Source organism: Peromyscus californicus, unplaced genomic scaffold (assembly GCF_007827085.1).
Source record: "Peromyscus californicus insignis strain IS unplaced genomic scaffold, ASM782708v3 Scaffold_6__1_contigs__length_162567912, whole genome shotgun sequence".
In the NCBI taxonomy this organism is placed as follows: Eukaryota; Metazoa; Chordata; class Mammalia; order Rodentia; family Cricetidae; genus Peromyscus; species Peromyscus californicus.
This window is the reverse complement of record NW_026294584.1, coordinates 142,168,574-142,187,817: the sequence shown is the minus strand read 5'-3', so window position 1 is coordinate 142,187,817 and position 19,244 is coordinate 142,168,574. Positions and strand designations below refer to the sequence as shown.

Sequence of the window (19,244 nt, the reverse complement as noted above, 5' to 3'; positions counted from 1 at the left end):
GGCAGTATCTAATTCACACCCGCTTTGTCAACACCTCACATAGTCCTCCTGAAATACCAAACAAGAATGTCTTAGGTGCGGGGTGGGGGTGGTGAGGCCACACAGCCGGGCACGAGCTGGAAAGCTGAGACCCTGGTCCCGCAGCCTTGGGGTAGCGTGTGTGGGCGCCCAGCCCAGGAGCGCCACCTTTCTAGCCCTGCCCCTCCCTCCGCCCAACCCCGGGCGGGTGCGGCCAGGGTAGATCGTCGCAGGCAACAGGCGCAGTAGTGCCACCTTGGGGGAACAGGCGAACTGGGAATCAGGGTGCAGAGGGAGGCTTTGGGGAACCCCGATAGGAAAGTGGCACAGTCCTCCCTCCATTGCTTATGCGGGGCACATGGCCCGAGTGGATAGGGCTCCGGTACCGCCCTTGGCCTCGCTCAGTCCGGCTCTCCCTTGCATCGGGCAGCCGGGTCCACAGATCCGACCGCTGGCCCTAGTAATCTCCGCCTCTCCCACCCCGCCCCTTCCTAGCCCCGCCCCCTAACATTCAGACCCCGCCCCGCAGCCCGGGGAAGGTCCCGCCCCCTCCGCCTGCCGGCCCCGCCCCCCGTTTCCGCTGGCCGCGGCGGTGCGGGAGGGAGCGGAGCCGGGGCGCCACACCGAGTCCAAGCGCGGTGAGTGCGGCCGGGGCGGGCCCACGATTTGGGGCTCCAGAGGGCGCGAAGTTGCGGGGGTTTGGCTCGGTGAGCAGCGCGCGCGGGTCAGGCCGGGCTGGGCCTCTATTGGGTTCCCAGCAGGGGGGCGTCTGGGGGTGCCCCGGGAGGCAGAACTCTCGAGGGGGGGGGCATGGGCCGGGGGAGGGGCGGGGGCGGAGGAGGGGCTGGAAGGGGCCCGGGCGTGAGGGGCCTGTCACTGCGCCCATCGGGGCTCTGCTGCCGGTCAGGGAGGTCTCAGGAATGCGGGGCTGCAGGATGGTGGACCGCAGCTGCCTCACGCCCAGCCCAGGGATGGGAGACCCGTAGGATGCCACAGGAAGGGAGACCCCCCTTCCCCCCGCCCCCCGAATCGTCAGGGGTCCGGCAGACCGGCTGGAGACGGTTCACCCAGGGCAGCAGATACCGTCTGGGCCTGCCCACAGACCCACTGGAACCCCCAGCCATTCCTTGGGCTACTGCTGGCCGAGCGGTACTCAGTGTGACAGGGCTTTGGCACACCCCTAGATCTGAGATGTAGCCCATCTGTGTGCGCAAGTTTGGGCCTTTAAAAAAAACTTTCATGTGGTTGAAAAAAAAAGTTCAAACAAGCAACAGCTTATGACAGCGGCAATTGCAGTTGTGCTGATATCATGGACTAGAGTTTTGGGTCACTTCTGTCTATGATGAAGGATACTGGTCTCTAAAGTATCTTTCTCCAGATGACTGTCAAGTCTGGAGAAGTTTGTATTTGTTGTAGAGAGCTCTCCCCAGAGCTAGGCTGATCTAACCACTCTCCATGCTTAGGTAAGAATGCAGCAGTTAGCCTTTCTTGGTTCAGAGAACTAAATTTGCCTTTTTGACCTGGATCTGCCCCACTCCCCTGGGGTGACTCAGGCATTTCCTCCTCCAGGAAGCTTTCCTGGACTAGTGGAGAGCACAAAGAACTCTTGCTTTGATCTCTACATACCTGTCTGCTCCCCCTCTACTCAGAATAGCCTCCAGGAAGGGTGTGTGTGTGTGTGTGTGTTGTTAAGCTTGCTACCTGGAGAAATGGGGAGATAGGAGAGGGATTGTGGAGCATCTCAAACAATGGACCAGGCGAATCATTTATAGTTAGCTGAGGAATGCAGCTGGAGTCAGACAATCACACCACTTCCTACATCAGCCTGGTCCTGGCGCCTGATGTGGTTGAGTCTAGGCTGGGAGTGAGAGAGGGAAGGGCATTGGGGTGTATACAACTCCAAACGTTACTTGGTTCTTCTAACTCATTGAAGACCTACTGTGCACAAGACCCTCAGCAACTGGAGTGCTTCTGAATGGAGTGGTTGGTTTGTTTGGTTTTGGTCTGCTTGGAAGGACTCTTTAAATCCGTGAACAGAGATGTAATATTAATACCAGTAACTAGTGGTCTAGTGTTCATATAGTCAGCCAAATGCACTTGGTGCACATAGGCTGGATATACTTTTATTGATCTGCATGTCTTTGGGTGTTACTTTTACCCGCCTTATTGGTTAGGGAGATGGCACTAGAATAAATTGTCTTCAATGTTACTAAACTCATTGAGAAAGGAGTAGAGTTTGATCTGGAAGCTTCTTTGTGCACCTGTCTGTCTCCATCTGCCCTGAGCCAGTCTGCACCCTCTCCTGAACCATGTGTGAAGCCTCGGGCAGGTTACTGACCTTCTTGGCTCTCCACTTTGGAGGACCATTGGATTGAAAGTCTCCAGGGCCTCTCCTCCAGCAGCTCCTAAACTAATGGTATAACATGTTCTCAGCACCCAGTCAATTTATACATTAATTTTTTTTTATTTATTATGTATACAGAGGAGGGTGCCAGATCTCATTACAGATGGTTGTGAGCCACCATGTGGTTGCTGGGAATTGAACTCAGGACCTCTGGAAGAGCAGTCAGTGCTCTTAACCTCTGAGCTATCTCTCCAGCCCCTAAAAAATTTTTAATTTATTTTAAATTAGCATACAAAGAAATGGGTTCCATTATGACATTTTCATATGTAATTTGTTTTTGCTGATCTTTCTCCCTCTCCTCTTCCCCTTCTCCCTGCCCCTAAATTAGTATTTTTTTAATTTTAGGTTGCATGTGTGTGTGTGTTATAAGTGTGTGTATGTGTTTGCACATACAGAGGATACAGGTCTATACCAGTTATCATCCTTATTTGCTCTTCATTTATTCTTTTAAATATATATATATATATATATATATATATATATTTTTTTTTTTTTTTTTTTGAGAAAGTCTTCTACTATGTAACTCTAGCTGGCCTGAAATTATTATGTAGACCACGCTGGACTTGAACTCACAGAGATCTGTCTGCCTCAGCCTTGTGAGTGCTGGGTGTAAGGGTGTGTGGCACCATCCCTCTGCCACTCTGCTTTCTGTATGGTGTACTGTCTTAGTCTCTTGCTGTGTGCTTACCTTAGGCTTCCTCTGGGCTTCTCCACAGGCATTGTGGAGAAGCAGCCTGCTTTGCTGGTACACACCCTGGGCTGGCTGACAGGGTGCCCTCCCTCATCCCTGGCTCTGTAACCCCAATGCATCTGACCCCGGGAAGTGAAGGAGGGGTTGAGGGAAGGCCTTGGGCCAGCCCCTTCACCTCTGCTGGCCTAGGCTTCCTGCTTCCACAATGAGGATCACAATACATGTTTTCAGGACTGTGGGAAGGAGCCCTGACATAATGCATGTGAAGCATGTAGCTCAGGGCCTCAGACACAGCAGGTGTGCAGTGAGTGGAGGCTGTTATTTATAACCTAGCTGGGTGGCACGACTAACATGCTGGGAACACAGAGGACAAGACTTGTCTTCTTCTCCCACTGAGGCCCAGGACTGCTGAGGTGGTCATGTGTGCTGACTAAGAGGGGGTGGAGGGAGTCCAGGTGCTCTCACCTGGCACTCACCATCCTCTTCTGCCCCAGGCTGCCTGTTTAGCCTCTCCTCCTACTCTGTTCCCTCCAGGAACCCACAGGGCCAGCCAGACTGCTCTCTCAAACAAGCTTTGGTCATTTCTTCTTTGCCCCGTAGTTTCTGCTGTTTCACCTTCCTGAATGCCCTTCCTATTTCCATCCTTCCTGTCCTCCAAGACCCTATGCAGGTGCGGCTCTTCTCAGGGGTCCTCTGAGCCACCATCCTCAGTGAACCTTTTGCTTTGGAACTCCTGTGGCATTTTGTGCTTTACCTGTCTCTTGCTAGGTAGTTCCTTAATGAATTTCATCACCACCACCGTCAACATCATCATCATCATCATCATCATCATCATCATCATCATCATCATTATTTTTGAGACTGAGTCTTGCTGTATAGTCCAGGCTGGTCTTGAACTTGTGATCTTTCTACCTCTGCCTCCAGAGTTCTAGAGTGACAGGCATTTGCCATCAATGACTGTCTTCCGTATTGAATTTTTGCACTGAGTTCTGAAGATGTATAAATAAAAGTGATAAAAGTTTCTAGGCATGGTAGAGTATGCCTATAATCCCAGTACTTTGGAGGCTGAGGCAAGAGGATCAGGAATTTAAGGTCATCCTTAGCTACCTTCTGAGTTTGAGGCAGGCCTAGACTGAGTGGGACCCTGTCAAAAAGAACAAAAACAAACCGAAAAAGGTTCTTGTCTTCTTTGGACATAGAATTCAGCCAGGAAGTTAGGGAAGGGGCTTTCACAGAAATCACACTTTGGTGTATAAAGTGAGGTATGGTGTGTACCATAGTTCCAGCTATTTGGGAGGTTGAGGTAGGAGAGTGGCTGGAGACCTAGAGTTTGAGGCCAACCCTGGACAGCATAGTTATTGAGTGGCTTCTAAGAGGGGGATGTGCTGAGAGTTCAAAGTTGGAGCAGTAATCCTGATGCAGGAGACACTTTAGGCAGCAGGAGGTGAGAGACACCAACCTTGAAGGGGAATGGTTGCGTTTTCCCAAGAGGAGGAGGGAGCAGCCTGAGGATGATGTCTGACTAGCTCAGTAGGGCCGAGGTATGAGACATGTGGAGGCTGGCTAATGAAGAGATTGGGCAGGTGGATGAGCCATACTGGAGGTGGCTTCAGTTATCCAGCCAGGGAATGAATTCCAAACATCCATCTGTCCATGGGAAATGGAGTGCCTGCCATGTGCAGGCACTGAGTTGGTGAGCCTTTTGTGGTTCTGGGATGTTTGTGGTTTTGACATGAGGGTCACAGAAGCAGGACTGGACTCAAGGAAGTTAACGATGGATGGAAATCGTGGTGAATGGCTGGGCACGGGCCACAAGTGGTGAGGAGGAGAAGACCCAGAGAGACTTCAGAAATTGGATCAAGACCATTTGTGAGGGCTGGGGTGTGGCTCAGTGGTAAAGCACATGCCTAGCATGTGTGAGGCCCTAGGTTCCATCCTCACCATTGCAAAAAACCAAAACCAAATCAAACAAAAACAGACGTGCATTTGTCACTGGTGAGGAGCCGTAGCTCCAAGCTGCAGTCCTCAGTAGCCCCCGGAATTCCCCTGACCTTTTAGGAGCTTTGATTCAGGCCAAACCAGGGGTTGTGGCTTCAACACAGAAAAGAATTGGAGGACTAGACAATATGAAGCAGAATTGGAGATTTTATGTTCGGGAAGTGGTTCTCAAACTTCCTAACGCCATGACCCTTTAATACAGTTCCTCATGTTGTGGTGACCCCCAACCATAAAATTATTTCATTACTGTTTTATAACTGTAGTATCTGATATATGACCCACAAAGGGTCTTGAGCCACAGGTTGAGAAATGCTGGGTTAGGGGGAAGAGAGGTGCTTAGAAAGACACAATATGAGCATGTGTTCTTCAAAGGAGATTGTAGTTATGGGCTATTCAGAATAGTGTCACAGATAGTTAGCATTAGCCATATGTACATTTTTGATGGATGTCAAATTATATTTTAAAACCTTGCCTAAAAAAATCTCCTTACCCCTTTTAAATTAGAAATATTAAAATAATATATTTATTTTGTCTGTGTTTATGTATGTGGCATGTGCATGTCACTGGAAGTGTGAAGCCAGAGGACAGCTAGTGGAGCCGGTCCCCTCCTTGCACCATTGGGTTCCTGGGGATTGAACTCAGGTCATCATGATTTTGCCCCCTGAGCCACCTCTCCATCCCTTCTGTCTGTTTTGATGTGACGTTACAGAGTGTGGCTCCGGAGAGGCCATGGATGGAATTGTAATTTGATAAGGTAAAATCAGAAGCCACCAAAGTTGCACAAGGAGTTTATTTAGTGCATGTCCTTTCCCTGCAAATAAGATTTCTGGTCAGGTTCCTAGAAAATGGCAGGATACATTTGGGAAGGGAGAAGGGCCTCGAGCAGTTATTAGTGGCCCTGGAATTCTTGCTTCTCTGCTGGTGAGAGTTTTTAACCAGATTCTTGGGTGAGGGGCTCCACCTCCTCCTCACGTCCCCATGGTGTTCTTGGCTGTCTGTCTTGCCTGACATGAACTGGATGGGAGCCTGGAGAGATGGTCCAGTGGGTGAGCGCTTGACGCTCTCCCAGAGGACCTCTCTTTGGTTTCTAGCCAATACCCACATTAGGTGGCTCACAGCTCCAGAGGATCCAGCATCCTCCTCTGGCCTCTGCATACACATTCCACCTTCCCGTAAATAAAAACAATCAGGGCATACACACATACATAAAAATATACATAAACCTTAAAAGAATTGATTGGGTGAAGTCATGAAGGAAGCATGACTGGAGATTGCCACTAGATTGGGATCTGATCCCTATGCTGTCTCCATTGGGTTTCATTTTTTTTCTGACTAGTTTCTAAGTATCTTTAGGATATGGCTTCTAATGGCCTCTGATGTCCCCATTGTACTTATGGCTCAGAGGCATAGACCAAGCTCAGTGTAGCTCCCTGACATTCACAAGAAATGAGCCTTGTGTCTTCTGGAATCCCAACTTTGCACCCACAGCAATATCTGTACACAGGCCCAGTCTTCTCCGGAGTCATGTTTCCGTGGGGAGTCAGATGTTTCCTGTGTCTCTCCTCACGTCCCAAGTTGACTGTCCCCAATGTTTGCTGCGGTTTCTCTTTCACTTGTTGACTGTTTTCCACCAAGTTGTTACAGCCCCACTAGTGTTACTGTGGGTGTGAAGGAGATGGAAAGAATACAGTTCCTTCCTATCAGCCATATGGTGTACGGAAACCAAACTTACACCTCAAGAAAGTTACAGACTTTTATATGTTGGTGAAAACTGTAAATACTAAAATTTTGGATTTAGTCTTTAGTCTAACAGTCTGTCCCAGGGATGGCAAATATATGGCATGGATAGTGTTACCTACAAAACTGCCTAGAGCAGACATTACTAATCAATTGCATCTGCCTTTCCTGCTGAGCTAGGGCTCGGGTTGTGCTCATAATGCTTTAGGCACCCACCACCAGCTAAGTGGAATTGGCACCACAGCTGGAACCTGTTGACCATTTCTGGCTTTTGCTAGTTGTTGAGTGAGTGGGTAGGAGACTGCTGCCCTGCAGAGTGGCCATTGCTGTACAGAATTTACCCTGTAAAATTGTGTGGCTTCACAGCCAAGTGATGACTTAAGTTTTCATGTTCCTGCAGGAGCATCCTGGGGCCAAGGTGTGGACAAGAAACACAAGGAAACCAGGTCAGTTTTCAGTCCAGGTCCACAGTGTGCTAAGGTCTTTCTTATTAACCTGTCTGAAGTCAGCTTTTAACATTTACTGGGGTGTGTGTGTGTGTGTGTGTGTGTGTGTGTGTGTGTGTGTGTGTGTGACAGCATGGGAGTGGAGATCAGAGGACACATTTTTGGAACTCAGTTCTCTCCTCCCTCCTTGTTTTGAGGCAAGGTCTCTCTTGTTTCAACTGCTGTACTGCATAGGTGACCTTCTAGCTGACGCTGCTGTCTCTACTTTATGAGTGCTGGGATGGCAGAAATTCCTGTCTCTAGCTTTTTATTGGAGTTCTGGGGACTGAACTCAGGTTGTCAATGCCTGCCTGACAAGCACTTTTTATCTATGAGTCATCTCTCTAGACCCACCCACCCCCACCCGTGTGTGTGTGTGTGTGTGTGTGTGTGTGTGTGTGTGTGTGTGTGTGTGTGTTTGTGTGTGACATGGTTTCACTGTGTAGCTGGGACTGGCCTAGAAATTGCTATGCAGCTAAGGCCTTGAGTTCACAATCTTCCTGCCTCAGCCTCCCACGTGCTGTGATTACAGGTGCAAAGTTGGTCTTCTTGAACTGCGGGCTGGGGGCTAGATCAGGATACTGACATTTTCTAGCCCTCTCCTGTGCTCTGGCTCTTGACTTTGAATTAGATTTTGGGATCGGAAGAAGGTGCTTTGGAGGCCTAAGGAAGCAGGAGGAGCGGATAGCTCCTTATTTCCTTCCTTCTCCAGTAGACTGGGGAGCCTGGATGGAGGGGCTTCCCACAGGCAGGCTAGAAAGACGCTATGGGAACCTCTGGCCAGCCCCTGGTGCTGCCCTTCCAGCATCAGGAGTCCTCACCTCTGCTCCTCCAGGCTCCTGGATCCTGCTGATGCAGTGTCTCTGTTCCCAGTACTCTCCAGGCCCCTGCCGAGCTTGTCTGCCCGAAGCTGCAGGCAGCAGTGGAATGGATGGTGCTGATTCAGGTTCCCTGTGGGAGCCGCTTACAGACCTGGGTCATTTTATGTTTTAATTTATGTGCATTTTATCCCGTGGCTTCTCCCTGCTGGGTGACTTGTAAATCTCTTGCCTTCTGTGAACCCTGAAGTGTGGTTGGTGGAGAGAGAAGGAAGGGCTTTGATGGTGCATGTCTGGCGGCTTATTTTTGCCAGAAGATTCCCTGTCTGTGAGTTCTGAAAAAGACGGTTAAGTGGCCCAAGAGCCTCTTGTCCTGGCAGGTTTTGCGTATTGAACTTAGATGGTCTGTGTTTGTAATTTGTCAGCATTTAGCCCCAGGTTTAGGCCCTTTACATGTGTCCACCATGAATTTAACATGGTTCTGTTTAACAGAGACTTATGTCTCATTTAACATTCGTAACAGTCCCAAGAGGTGGGATTTTACAGGAACAGTGGCCAAGATTCTGTTTCTTGTGGGAGATGGAGCAGGGACCAGTCCAGGTATCCTGCCTCACCATCCACAGACCTAGGTCTTTTCTTTCTTTCTTTCTTTCTTTCTTTCTTTCTTTCTTTCTTTCTTTCTTTCTTTCTTTCTTTCTTTCTTTCTTTCTTTCTTCTTTCTTTCTTTCTTTCTTTCTTTCTTTCTTTCTTTCTTTCTTTCTTTCTTTTTCTTTCTTTCTTTCTTTCTTTCTTTCTTCCTTTTTTTCTGGAGTTGAGGACCGAACCTTGCTAGGCAAGCGCTCTACCACTGAGCTAAATCCCCAATCCCCAACCCCCCCCCCCCCTTTTTTTTGGTCTTAAGAGTAGCTGGGAATCCCTGCAGAACTCTCCCAAACCTATTTGCACCTAAAAACACAAGCTCCTATTTTTTTTTTTTTTTTTTTTTTCTGAGATAGCATCTCCTTACATAGCCCTGGCTGACCTGGAACTCACTTGGTAGACCAGGCTGGCCTTGAACTCCCAGAGACCCACCTGCCTCTGCCTCCTGAGTGCTGGGATTAAAGCTGTGTGCTCCCATTTTTAAGTCTTTCCGCCTTCTCCCTGGGCCTGCACCGGTGTGGGTGCTTGCTCTTATTCTCGAAGCTCTGGGGTTTGGGGACCTGTCTGTGATTCTGTTGTGTTGTAGGGAAGGACCCAGGGACAAGGGGATGGTTTTCCTGGGCATAGTGTCTTCCCCATCCCAGACCCTGTTGGCCCTGTTCCTGTTGGGCCTCACAGGCTGCATGTGGATGGGAGCTTCCCAAGAGGCCTGAATCACCTTGGGCAGACAGACAGCCTCTGACATCATGCCTTTCCCAGCCAGGTGACTCCTGCACATCTGTGTGGATGTGCTGAGTGAGAGAGACAATATGAAAGGCTTGGCAGACAGGAAGTCTGTCCTGACTGATGCCTGTGGCCTCTGGGGCTTTGGCCTTGCTGTTTCTTGTCCTGCTTGTGAGCATCTGGAATAATGTCCAATTTGGGGAGGGGTCAGATCCTGGCTCCTGCTGCTCTCATTGCAGGTGACCTTTACAAAGTAATTGCTTTCTCTGGGCTGGGGGACTGGGTACTAAGTAAGGTTCCTTCTAGTTCTTGCCTAGGTGGTTTTCAAGGTGAATGCTATTGCTGTCTGGGTTAGGCTTCCAGACCTAGGCCTTCCTAATTCCTCCCCCTCTAAAGCTCTTTGCTGGTGGCCTAGAGGAAGGTGGAGGAGGAAAGGCAGAAAGTTAATGAGTAACCCGCTGCTCTGATTTCTGATGGAGGACAGAGATTGTTTACAGAGATGGCTGCATGTTTAGACGGTGGCCTGTCCCTCGGCCTTCCTTCTGGTCTGTTGAATTGCTGTCTTCCCTTCTCATGGATCTTATATTTGAGCTCTGCTTACACTGTACTGCTAATTTCTTATTCTTTAAAAATTGTTTTCTGGAGGTGGAACCCAGGGCCTCACATGTGCTAGGAAAGCTAGCACCCCCACTTTCTGATCAGCAACCTTCCTTTGCAGCGTGGGGCAGAGACTCATGGCCGGTGCCTACAGCCTCATAACTTCAGCTTCGGTTGTGGCCACAGCCAATGAGCCTAGAACACACCAGCCTAGGTGTGGTTTGGCTTCTAAACCAACACAAACCAAAAACTCAGGCAGCACTAGGCTGGGCCGTGGAACAGGAGGACATGCAGGAGTTCCTTCTGGCCACACGAGCCTCGTCCTGAGGGCTCAGTTTGTGCTCTGGGGCCAGATGTAGCATTTTGGGTTTTGGTCTTCCCTTGGTTAATCTGTGTGTGCTTTTGAGTTTGTGACACCCCTTCCATCTCACAGTGAGTGTCTGGGAGTCACTTTTGCTCTGATACTCTCTGAACCTTGAGACCATCTATCTCTGCCCTCAGTGGCCAATCTTTGCTAAATCATTTGATCTTGTGGGTGCAGCAGGTGGAGAAGAAGCAGGGGATCTTGAAAGGGTCAAGATGGGAGACATCTATCTTACTTGCTGGGGAGACATGTCTGTCCCTGCAGGATTCCTGGAGGGCGTATGGTCTCTGGGCAGGATCCTGGTGAGGCGTTGACTTTGGTTTGGTAACTCTTTAAGCAACTTTGTGCAGATTTGAAAAAAATGAAATTCCCAAGCTGGGTGTGGTGGCACACACCTTTAAACACCAGCACTTAAGGCAGAGGTAGGTGGATCTCTGTGAGTTCAAGGCCAGTCTAGTCTACATAGCAAGTTCCAGGCCAGCCAGGGCTACATAAGGAGACCTTGTCTCAAAAGATAAAACAAAGAAATAGAAACCATAGAAAGAAAAATGGCAATTCTCTAGGTTAAAAAGAAAAAACTGAGGTGGTAGCAGCGGAGGAGGAGGAGGAGGGGTACACCTTTAATCCCTGCACTTGGGAGCCTGGTCTTGGGCTGCCACACAGAGAAACTTTATGGAAAAAACAAACAAACAAACAAACCCCAACTAATCAACCAACCAAACAAAACCCTGACCCGCCCCCGCTCCCTCTTCTGGAGCTCTGGTGGGTAGTGGTCTGTATTGTGAGTACACTGTCTCCTATCATGGGGTACACATACACATGTTGCTGGCAACATCCATAATGTATGTTCCTTCCCCTCCCAATGATGGTAGTGTTTCTGGTTCAAAGCCAAGGAGAAGGCCTCAAGAAGAGTGGTATATGGGGAATGATCTTGGTAAGGGGTGAGCTCAGAGTGAGCTTGTAACAGGTGTGGCCATGCACGTGTGTTATTAGAATGTATGTGCATGGCTCATTATGCCCATGTGGGTCTTTCCAGACAGGAATGTTGTATTGTCCTGAGACTCAGCTGGGAGGCCAGTATGTACCTGTGCCCTCTTTAATAGCGTAGTACTGGCAGCCCTGCCTACTCCCTCTGTTTCGGCCAGCTGCCACAGAGTGGTGTCTGAGGTAAGACCCAAGCTTTTCAACTAGCTGAAGGGTGGAGGTGCTAAGGACAGATGAACAGATCTTGTCTCGGCAAGCCCCCAGCCTCTGATGGGCCACAACCTATAGGGGGGAAGGGGACGGGGAAGGGGAGAGAAGTGCTCTGAGCCGCGGGGTGACTGGCTGGGTTTGAGTGGAGTGTGTATTTCCGGGTGTGTGCGCATGCAGAGTGACATGTTTTGTTTTAGAGAAAATGAGGTAGAGGTCTGGGCTTGCAATTTTCCACTTGTCTTAATCCTGGGAGAATCTGAACAGCTTTGTTTAAAAATTGGACATGGAGATTGCAGGGACCAGAATGAAGAAGAGCTGTTGGGTCCCCTAGGAAGGCAATTAGGTTTGCAGCCAGTGTGTGGATCTGTAGCCATTATGTATGTATGTATGTAAGTATATATTTATGAATGGTTGGATGGATGCATGGGTAGGTGGATGAATGCAGCGTGTGGACCTGGCTGGTGGCGAGGCAGAATGTTTTACAACACAAATCGTGATATGTCACTAAATAGACAATGGATCCTCACTGGCGGTCACTGACTTGCTGCTGGGGATGGTTGGGAACAGGAGAGGGGGCAGTGCCGGGCAGTAAGGGGCAGAGGCAAATATGATTGGGATTGCCCATCTTGGATCTGTTCTGCAGTATTAGAGAAGCTGGAGGTGGTTATGGCAGGTCAGCCTGTGTCTGACAAAACAGCCCATACCCTAGTGAAGGGAGACTAGCACAGGATAGACCATCAGGGAGGGTGGATGATGTTCTCTGAGAGGAAGATCTGCTAGGGGAGGTGGAGCCTGGCCTGGAGGGAAGGTGCTGTGGGATGTTCTGTATGGCAAATGTGTTGCTGATTAGTCAATAAATAAAACACTGATTGGCCATTGGCTAGGCAGGAAGTATAGGCGGGACAAGGAGGAGAATAAAGCTGGGAAGTGGAAGGCTGAGTCAGGGAGACACTGCCAGCCACCACGATGAGAAACAGCATGTGAAGATGCCGGTAAGCCACGAGCCATGTGGCAAGGTATAGATTAATGGAAATGGATTAATTTAAGCTGTAAGAACAGTTAGCAAGAAGCCTGCCACGGCCATACAGTTTGTAAGCAATATAAGTCTCTGTGTTTACTTGGTTGGGTTTGAGCGGCTGTGGAACTGGCAGGTGAGAGAGATTTGCCCTGACCGTGGGCCAGGCAGGAAAACTCTAGCTACAGGAAGGCTGGGATTTGGGTAGACACAGGAAAGGGGCTCTGTGTGCTTGCAGTGGGGGTAGCAAGCCTGGAGGTTGGTGAAGAAGGAAGACCTAACAGTCAGGTAGGCAGGGTCCTTATTCTGAGATACCACAGACGCTCCCCAGAGCAGTGGGGGTTTGGGAAAACTGGCACTGGGAAACAGAAGGTGGGAGATGGGAAAAGGATGTTTTAGGAAACACAGGCTTATAGAAGAAACCAAAATGAAATGAAAGAATTAAAGAAATGAAAGAAAGCAACAGCTCCTCCTCCTCCTTCTACCATTGTTGTAGAAATAAAACAAATATTTAAGTATTACATCAATTTTAGAAATGGAGAGAAGTCTCCCCCAATTCTGCCCTTCAGAGACAATGGCCATTAATACTTGATTTGTGCTCTTTACAGATTAAAAGTTTTTCCCCATATTTGTTTACTTAGTGTGTGTGTGTGTGTGTGTGTGTGTGTGTGTGTGTGTGTGTGTGTGTGTCCTCCTACCAGGGCACATGTGTGAGGTCAGAGAAGAATTTGTAGGAGTCAGTTTCTCCTTCTACCATGTGAGTTCTGGGATCAAACTTAGAAGGTCAGACTCTGCAGCACTTTCCAGATTCTTTCACGGTAAGCTGACGTCTGGCCATTGCCCTGCTCATCTTCTCTGTCCACAGGTAGACGGGTTGATTCACTCATTCTTGAGCCATCTTTCCACAACAGAATGACCTCATTCTTCTCAGTGGCTGTGAAGACTTGCTGAATGGGTTTTGTGTCAGTTTTCTAAGCAGCATAATAGACGACACCAAGATTCAGTGGGTTCATATAACTAGCGTCTGTTCTCTGTGCTGTGGGTTAGCCCTTTGTTCTGAGCTTAGCTGCTCATGCCTAAGCTCCTTAACATGGTGACAATCCACTGACGACTCGGTCCAGGAGAGCCTGGCTCATGTGTGCAGTGGCTGGCTGGTTCTCAGGTGATCCTCTCTCCCCCGAACCATAGGGTTCTCACTGTGAGGGAAGCTAGTGGTGTTTCAATTGAAACTAGAATCTGTAAGAACCACTGAGGTCTGGGCTCTGAATTCTCCCAACACAAAATCTATCTACTGCTGGTAAAGGCAAGACGCCATTCTAGGGTTGGGGAGAGATTGTGCTTCTTGGTGACAGGACTGGCCAGGTCACATCCAGGGTGTGTGTGCCCAGGGATGGAACAATGTAGATGTACAGTCCTTGCCTGCACTCGGGTAGGAGCGTAGACCAGGGAACAGATCCCACAGTCTTTTGGAAGACAGAACAGCCCCTTTCTCTTCCCAGGTCACTGTTCATAGGGTCGTTGGTAAGAAGTTCCCATGCTGCTTCCAGGCTCTGTTTTGGGTAGATTTGGTGTTCTCTCTCTCTCTCTCTCTCTCTCTCTCTCTCTCTCTCTCTCTCTCTCTCTCTCTCTCTCTCTCTCTGTGTGTGTGTGTGTGTGTGTGTGTGTGTGAGCAGCTTGTGCAGCAGAGTCCTAGGCTTGGTAATAGATAGTGTCTGTTGCCATCAGGCTCCTAGAACTGCCCCCTCCTATCCCTTTTGCCCTTTGAAAGTAGCCAAGAGATTGGCTACTAGATCCCCACTACTGTTTTTTTAATGTTTCTTTGAAAACTGTCATTCTGGGTGACAGGCCTTTAACAAAGCCAGCTGGGCACTCCAGGTCCAGACCTGCTGGGATTTCACTCATACCTTCATCCAACAAATTCATCATAGACCCCAGGCGTCCTCCTTATCTCCTAGTAACCCCAGCTGTGGAAGAGGATGACCCGGTCTGTGTCACTCACAGATTTCGCTTTCCCAAAATTCTCAAGCAGCTCACAGTGGACCTGACATTTGACTTCCCACAAGGTGTTCGCTTTTGTAGTTTTCTCATTCCTTGCTTCAGTAGCTCTTCTCTCCCTGTGAAATGTCATCAGTGGCTGGAAGGCTGGAGGAAGTGGGGAAGAGTCAGCAGCTCTCACTGAGTGGAGCGAGCTGCCTGCTGACTGGCTCTGGATGTTTATCAAACTCACCTCTCCCTGGGGCACTGGCTGGCCCCCGGTGGAGCACACTCCCAGAGCACAGCAGTTTTCTTTTGTGCCTCATCCTGGCCTATGTGCATTCTTCAAAGAGGAGCAAAGGCAGAGTGGGCCTTTGCATTCGGTTTCATTTTCTCCCTGCTCCCTGGCTGTATCTTTTGGAAAAGAAATGCTTTGCAGCCAAGAGGTTCACCGTGAAAGCATTCTGCACCCCAGGCATAAACTCTTGGCAGCCTAATAGAGCTCATCAAGGGGGCTTGGTGATGACTGTAATCCAGAAGGGAGTGTGGCGTAGTGCCCCTGGGTGAGTTAGGGAAACAGCATCATGCCTCTATGGTGGCACTGATGGCACCTGACCAGCTTACTGGCCCCATACTACCAGTGCTAAGTGCTGATGGGCATGTGTAAAGCTGACTATGCAGTCTTTTGAGCAATCTGGCATTCTGGGCAAGGCCATAAACCTCAGCCACACTTTGGCCAGGCATTTGGAAAAGCTGGGTGGAGGTCCTCAGCCTGCTGTGTTGGATGTTTGCTCTTTGAAGCAAATGGGAGGTCAGTTTCCCATATGAAAGGACCCAGGAGGCTCTCTCTGATACCTAACTCTCTGATTGCACCCTCATACCCCCGTTACTGGCTCCTCACTGCTGTGAGGAGGGATCAAGCTTCAGTATGCTCCAGGGTCACAGTATCCAGGAGGCAGCAAATAATTACTAAACACTTCAGTTCCTCAAGGATTGAGACACTCTTGGGCTAGGTGCTTTGAGCAAAAAGAGAGCTGTAGTTAGGTGTAGGATTAGGTGAGTGTCAACTTTTTCTACTTGTGGCTATCAACGGTCTATTCTATCTAGATCTCTAGTTTCCTGCCAGGATGGTCCCATAGTGCTCTGTGGTACCCAGGAGTAAGCTGTGATGAGAGCTGGCCAAGTAGGGTAGGAATTGCTGCAGATGCAGCCAGAGCCCTCCGGATACAGCTTGAAGGAGAGGCCTACCTTGGCAGAGCAGGAATTCTCATAGTTAACACTGAACTGGGCATGAAGAACACCGGAACCCAGTTTTACCCTTCACTCCACCTGCTGCTTACCCTCCTGAGTCACAGCTGTTTAGAAAACTGCACATCCTTTGCAGGAAAGGATTATTCCTGCCTGTGGATGCTCACTGGACTATGCCTTGAGCCCCCCCCCCCCCCCCCCCTGGGGACCATTTTTTTAAGGAGACAATCACAGATAGCACCTTTGGAATATGGATGTGGCTGAGAAGGAGTTAAGAAATGGGGAGGCAGGCCTTGCTGCCTTCATGATCAGGGCTGGGTGAACCTGTGAGTGCCCTGCACCTGCTCTTGGCTGGAACACTGTAGTCTGGGACAGGTCAGGTGGGATGACCTCTCTGAGAAGCTCACATACTGACATGCAGAAGAACCCTGTGCATATGCTGGGGCTGGTGGAGTCATCTACACTGGTTTCTCCCCAGCGAGTTCTTTTAGGCTTACTGGCTTGGGGAAGCTGATACTAATCGCAGGGCACACACATCAAGAGAGGCAGTCACAGAATTGGCCTCAGCCCTGGGGAAATGGCCTGCAGTTGATTTCCTGGGCCTACATTGAGCTGACCCTGGTGGTGCTCTGCTGTCCGCAGAGGTGGGGACCTGCCTCTGTCTGTCTGTGGGAGGGGCAGTGACCCTAGTCAGGGAAGAAGGTGGATGGTGAGTGGACTGCAGGGCCCTTCTCCTTTAGGTCCAGGTGCTCCCTGGACTAGTGTGCTGAACTTGACTCTGGCTCATTGCTGGAAGAAGGAAGAAGATTAGGAAAGCAGGCTCTGATTTTTAGCTTACCGAGAAAGCCTTGGCGCACCTTCAGAGAAGTGGGGGGAGGGAGTCGGTTGCAGAAGGCAACACCACCCCTGGTCCAGCTACTGGGGAGAGTGGCATGACAGTCTAGTTGCTCTCCATTAGAAGAGCCATACCCATGGAAGACCTCATTAAATGTTTGTTGATGAAGATAGGAAGAAAATGGTTTCAGGTATAGAAGGAGACACAGCTGTGCTCAGAGGGGCTTGTGGAAGACCTCCTTGCCTTTAAGCTGGCTAGCTGCCTCGATGGTGCCACTTGATATCTGGCCTTCAGAAGCTCCTTGGTGAGGCAGTCTGCATCCGTAGTGGCAGCGGCATGGCCAGGCATTTTGGGATGAGGTCTTCAGGGAGAGTCAAGCCAGCCATACATATCTGGATCCTTCCCTGTCTTGCCTCCAAGGAAAGTAGTTCCCCAATCTGTTCCTCTTGTGGATATCAGAGGCCAACTAAGAAACATTCCCTGGCCTTCCTGAGGCTGAAGTGCAGTTTTAAAGAATCCCTTCAGAAGGTGCTATTTTGTGGTAGTGGTGCTTTTAAACCAAGTGTCTTGAATACAGTCTTAATTTATGCCAGGAACCAAAGCCTTACTGCTACCATATTCTTAACCCAGTAGGGTGGACCTGGTCTGTGGCCTCTGGTCAAACAGAGTTAACATTAGGCCCAGAACTAATACAGCCTCTATTGGCATTCTCTACTGGTGGGGCACATGCACAGGGTGCACACACACAGACATACATATAGACAAATAGACAGACAGACAGATACACACACACACACAGCAATAATAACTGTTTTGGTGTTGGGGATCAGACCTATGGCTTAATGTATGTTAAGCATAAGTACTGTACCACTGAGCCACACTCCCAGCCTATATTTTCATTTTAATTGATCATAGTAATTTATGGGGTATAGCATGATATCCCCAAATATATATACAGTATGCAGTGATCAGATCAGGCTAAGACTTTATACATCTATCATTTCCTTGTGGAGAACATTCAGTGTTTTCTCAGTTGTGAGATGTGGTGGCACATGTCTTTAGTTTGAGTACTTGGGAGTCAGAGGCAGGTGGACCTCTGTGAATTCAAGGCCATCAAGGTTTACAACCAGGGCTGCATAGTGTCTCAAACAACAGAAATAACAACAAGAAAACATCATCTCAGTTATCTTAAAACGCTTGCTTATTTCTGCTATGGAGACCCTTCCATGCCCAGACATCCCATCTGCACCCTCTGCCTCCAAACCCTTCTTCCGCTCTCCCTTGACATGCCCATATTCTCCCAGGCTCTTGTGACCTAGGCTCTGTGACTCTCTGGACTTTAACTTTTAGCCTCTACAGATAAATGAATGTACAAGAGACATGTCTGCTGTGTTCCCAGATCACTCTCAATGCACGTGGTCTCTGTCCTTTTGGGGGAGCAGAGACTGGGATTCTCCTCAGTGGAGTTTTTCCTGGTTTTGTGTTGCTTGGAGCCTGATGGACGGACACTCACATGCTTTCCTTCTTTTGATGCTGGGGACAGAACCTGGCTCGATGCATGCTTAGCACACACACCACCACTGAGCTATATACCCCAGGCTCTGCTTATTTTATTTTTTTTTAAAAATGGAATCACAGTTGACTTATAGTACAAGGCTGGTCTGAAATCATAATCTTTCTGCCCTGGTTTGCTGAGTGCTAGGAATGCAGGCTTATGCCATCATAATCAGCTTCCTCTTTTATGTTTTGAATGGATAAATGCTGCATGTGTAATCTAAAAAGAAAGATGCTCCTGATCACATCTATTGGTCTAGGACTGAGAGCTAGCTGGCTGGATTTAACCATCTATCCTCAGTCTCGTGGTTTAAACTGTTTGTGGGGAGGAGACAGAAGCCTGCCTCAGGTCAGGAGCTCCTTTTGCAGGTACTGGAAGCTGAGAAGTACATTGTCTTTCCCAAAGGCTCTGGAGAGAATGCTGAGGGAAAAGGGATGTGTGCTTGGAGGTCTCACATTTGGGGAAACTGAGGCTGGTTCTCCTGGGTCCTGGGCAGTTGGACAGAGGAGCCAGGAGACAGAGTTTCTTGATCCTTATCTCTGTTTGGTCTCTTGTGTCCCCCCACATCCTAGACTGTTCTCTTTCTTTTCTTCCTCAGCACTGTTCACTACCCTCCCCCACCCCCACCCAGGCTCCTGGTGAGTAAGGCTTGCAGTATGGTGATCTCTCTGGCCTGTGGGCAACTTTGCAGGACATGTTCCCAAATGACCTAGTCCATAAGGACTTGAGATAGGCATGTGTGGGGTTATTTTGGGGTTGGTGGGTCGGGCTGAGCTCTCTCTGGCATGCCCGGCCTCTGGCCCCTCAGAATTGACCAGAATGGAAGGCTGATAAAAATCAAGGCTCCAGGAATAGCCGAGAATTTGCTTAACCTCTGACAAGAGGTGCCACTGCCCTACCCAGAGCCCACAATGGAAGTGGGGCCTGAGGGAGGGTGGGATGGGGAGAA

The 19,244-nt window shown here is 49.3% G+C and overlaps 1 protein-coding gene across 8 annotated transcripts in view; it reads left to right on the top strand.

The window, feature by feature from the left end:
* Positions 1 to 557: 557 nt before the first annotated feature.
* The window catches only part of Tspan9 (tetraspanin 9), a 185,477-nt gene continuing 166,790 nt past the window's right edge, over positions 558 to 19,244 (top strand). For 2 of the 8 annotated variants that reach the window (XM_052720234.1, XM_052720236.1), the window contains exons 1-2: positions 578 to 656; positions 7,249 to 7,294. The gene's annotated coding sequence lies outside the window, so the exon portion shown is untranslated. Of the gene's footprint in view, positions 726 to 7,248; positions 7,295 to 19,244 lie in introns of all 8 variants that reach the window. The other 6 variants (XM_052720240.1, XM_052720239.1, XM_052720235.1 and 3 more) reach the window with 6 other exon arrangements.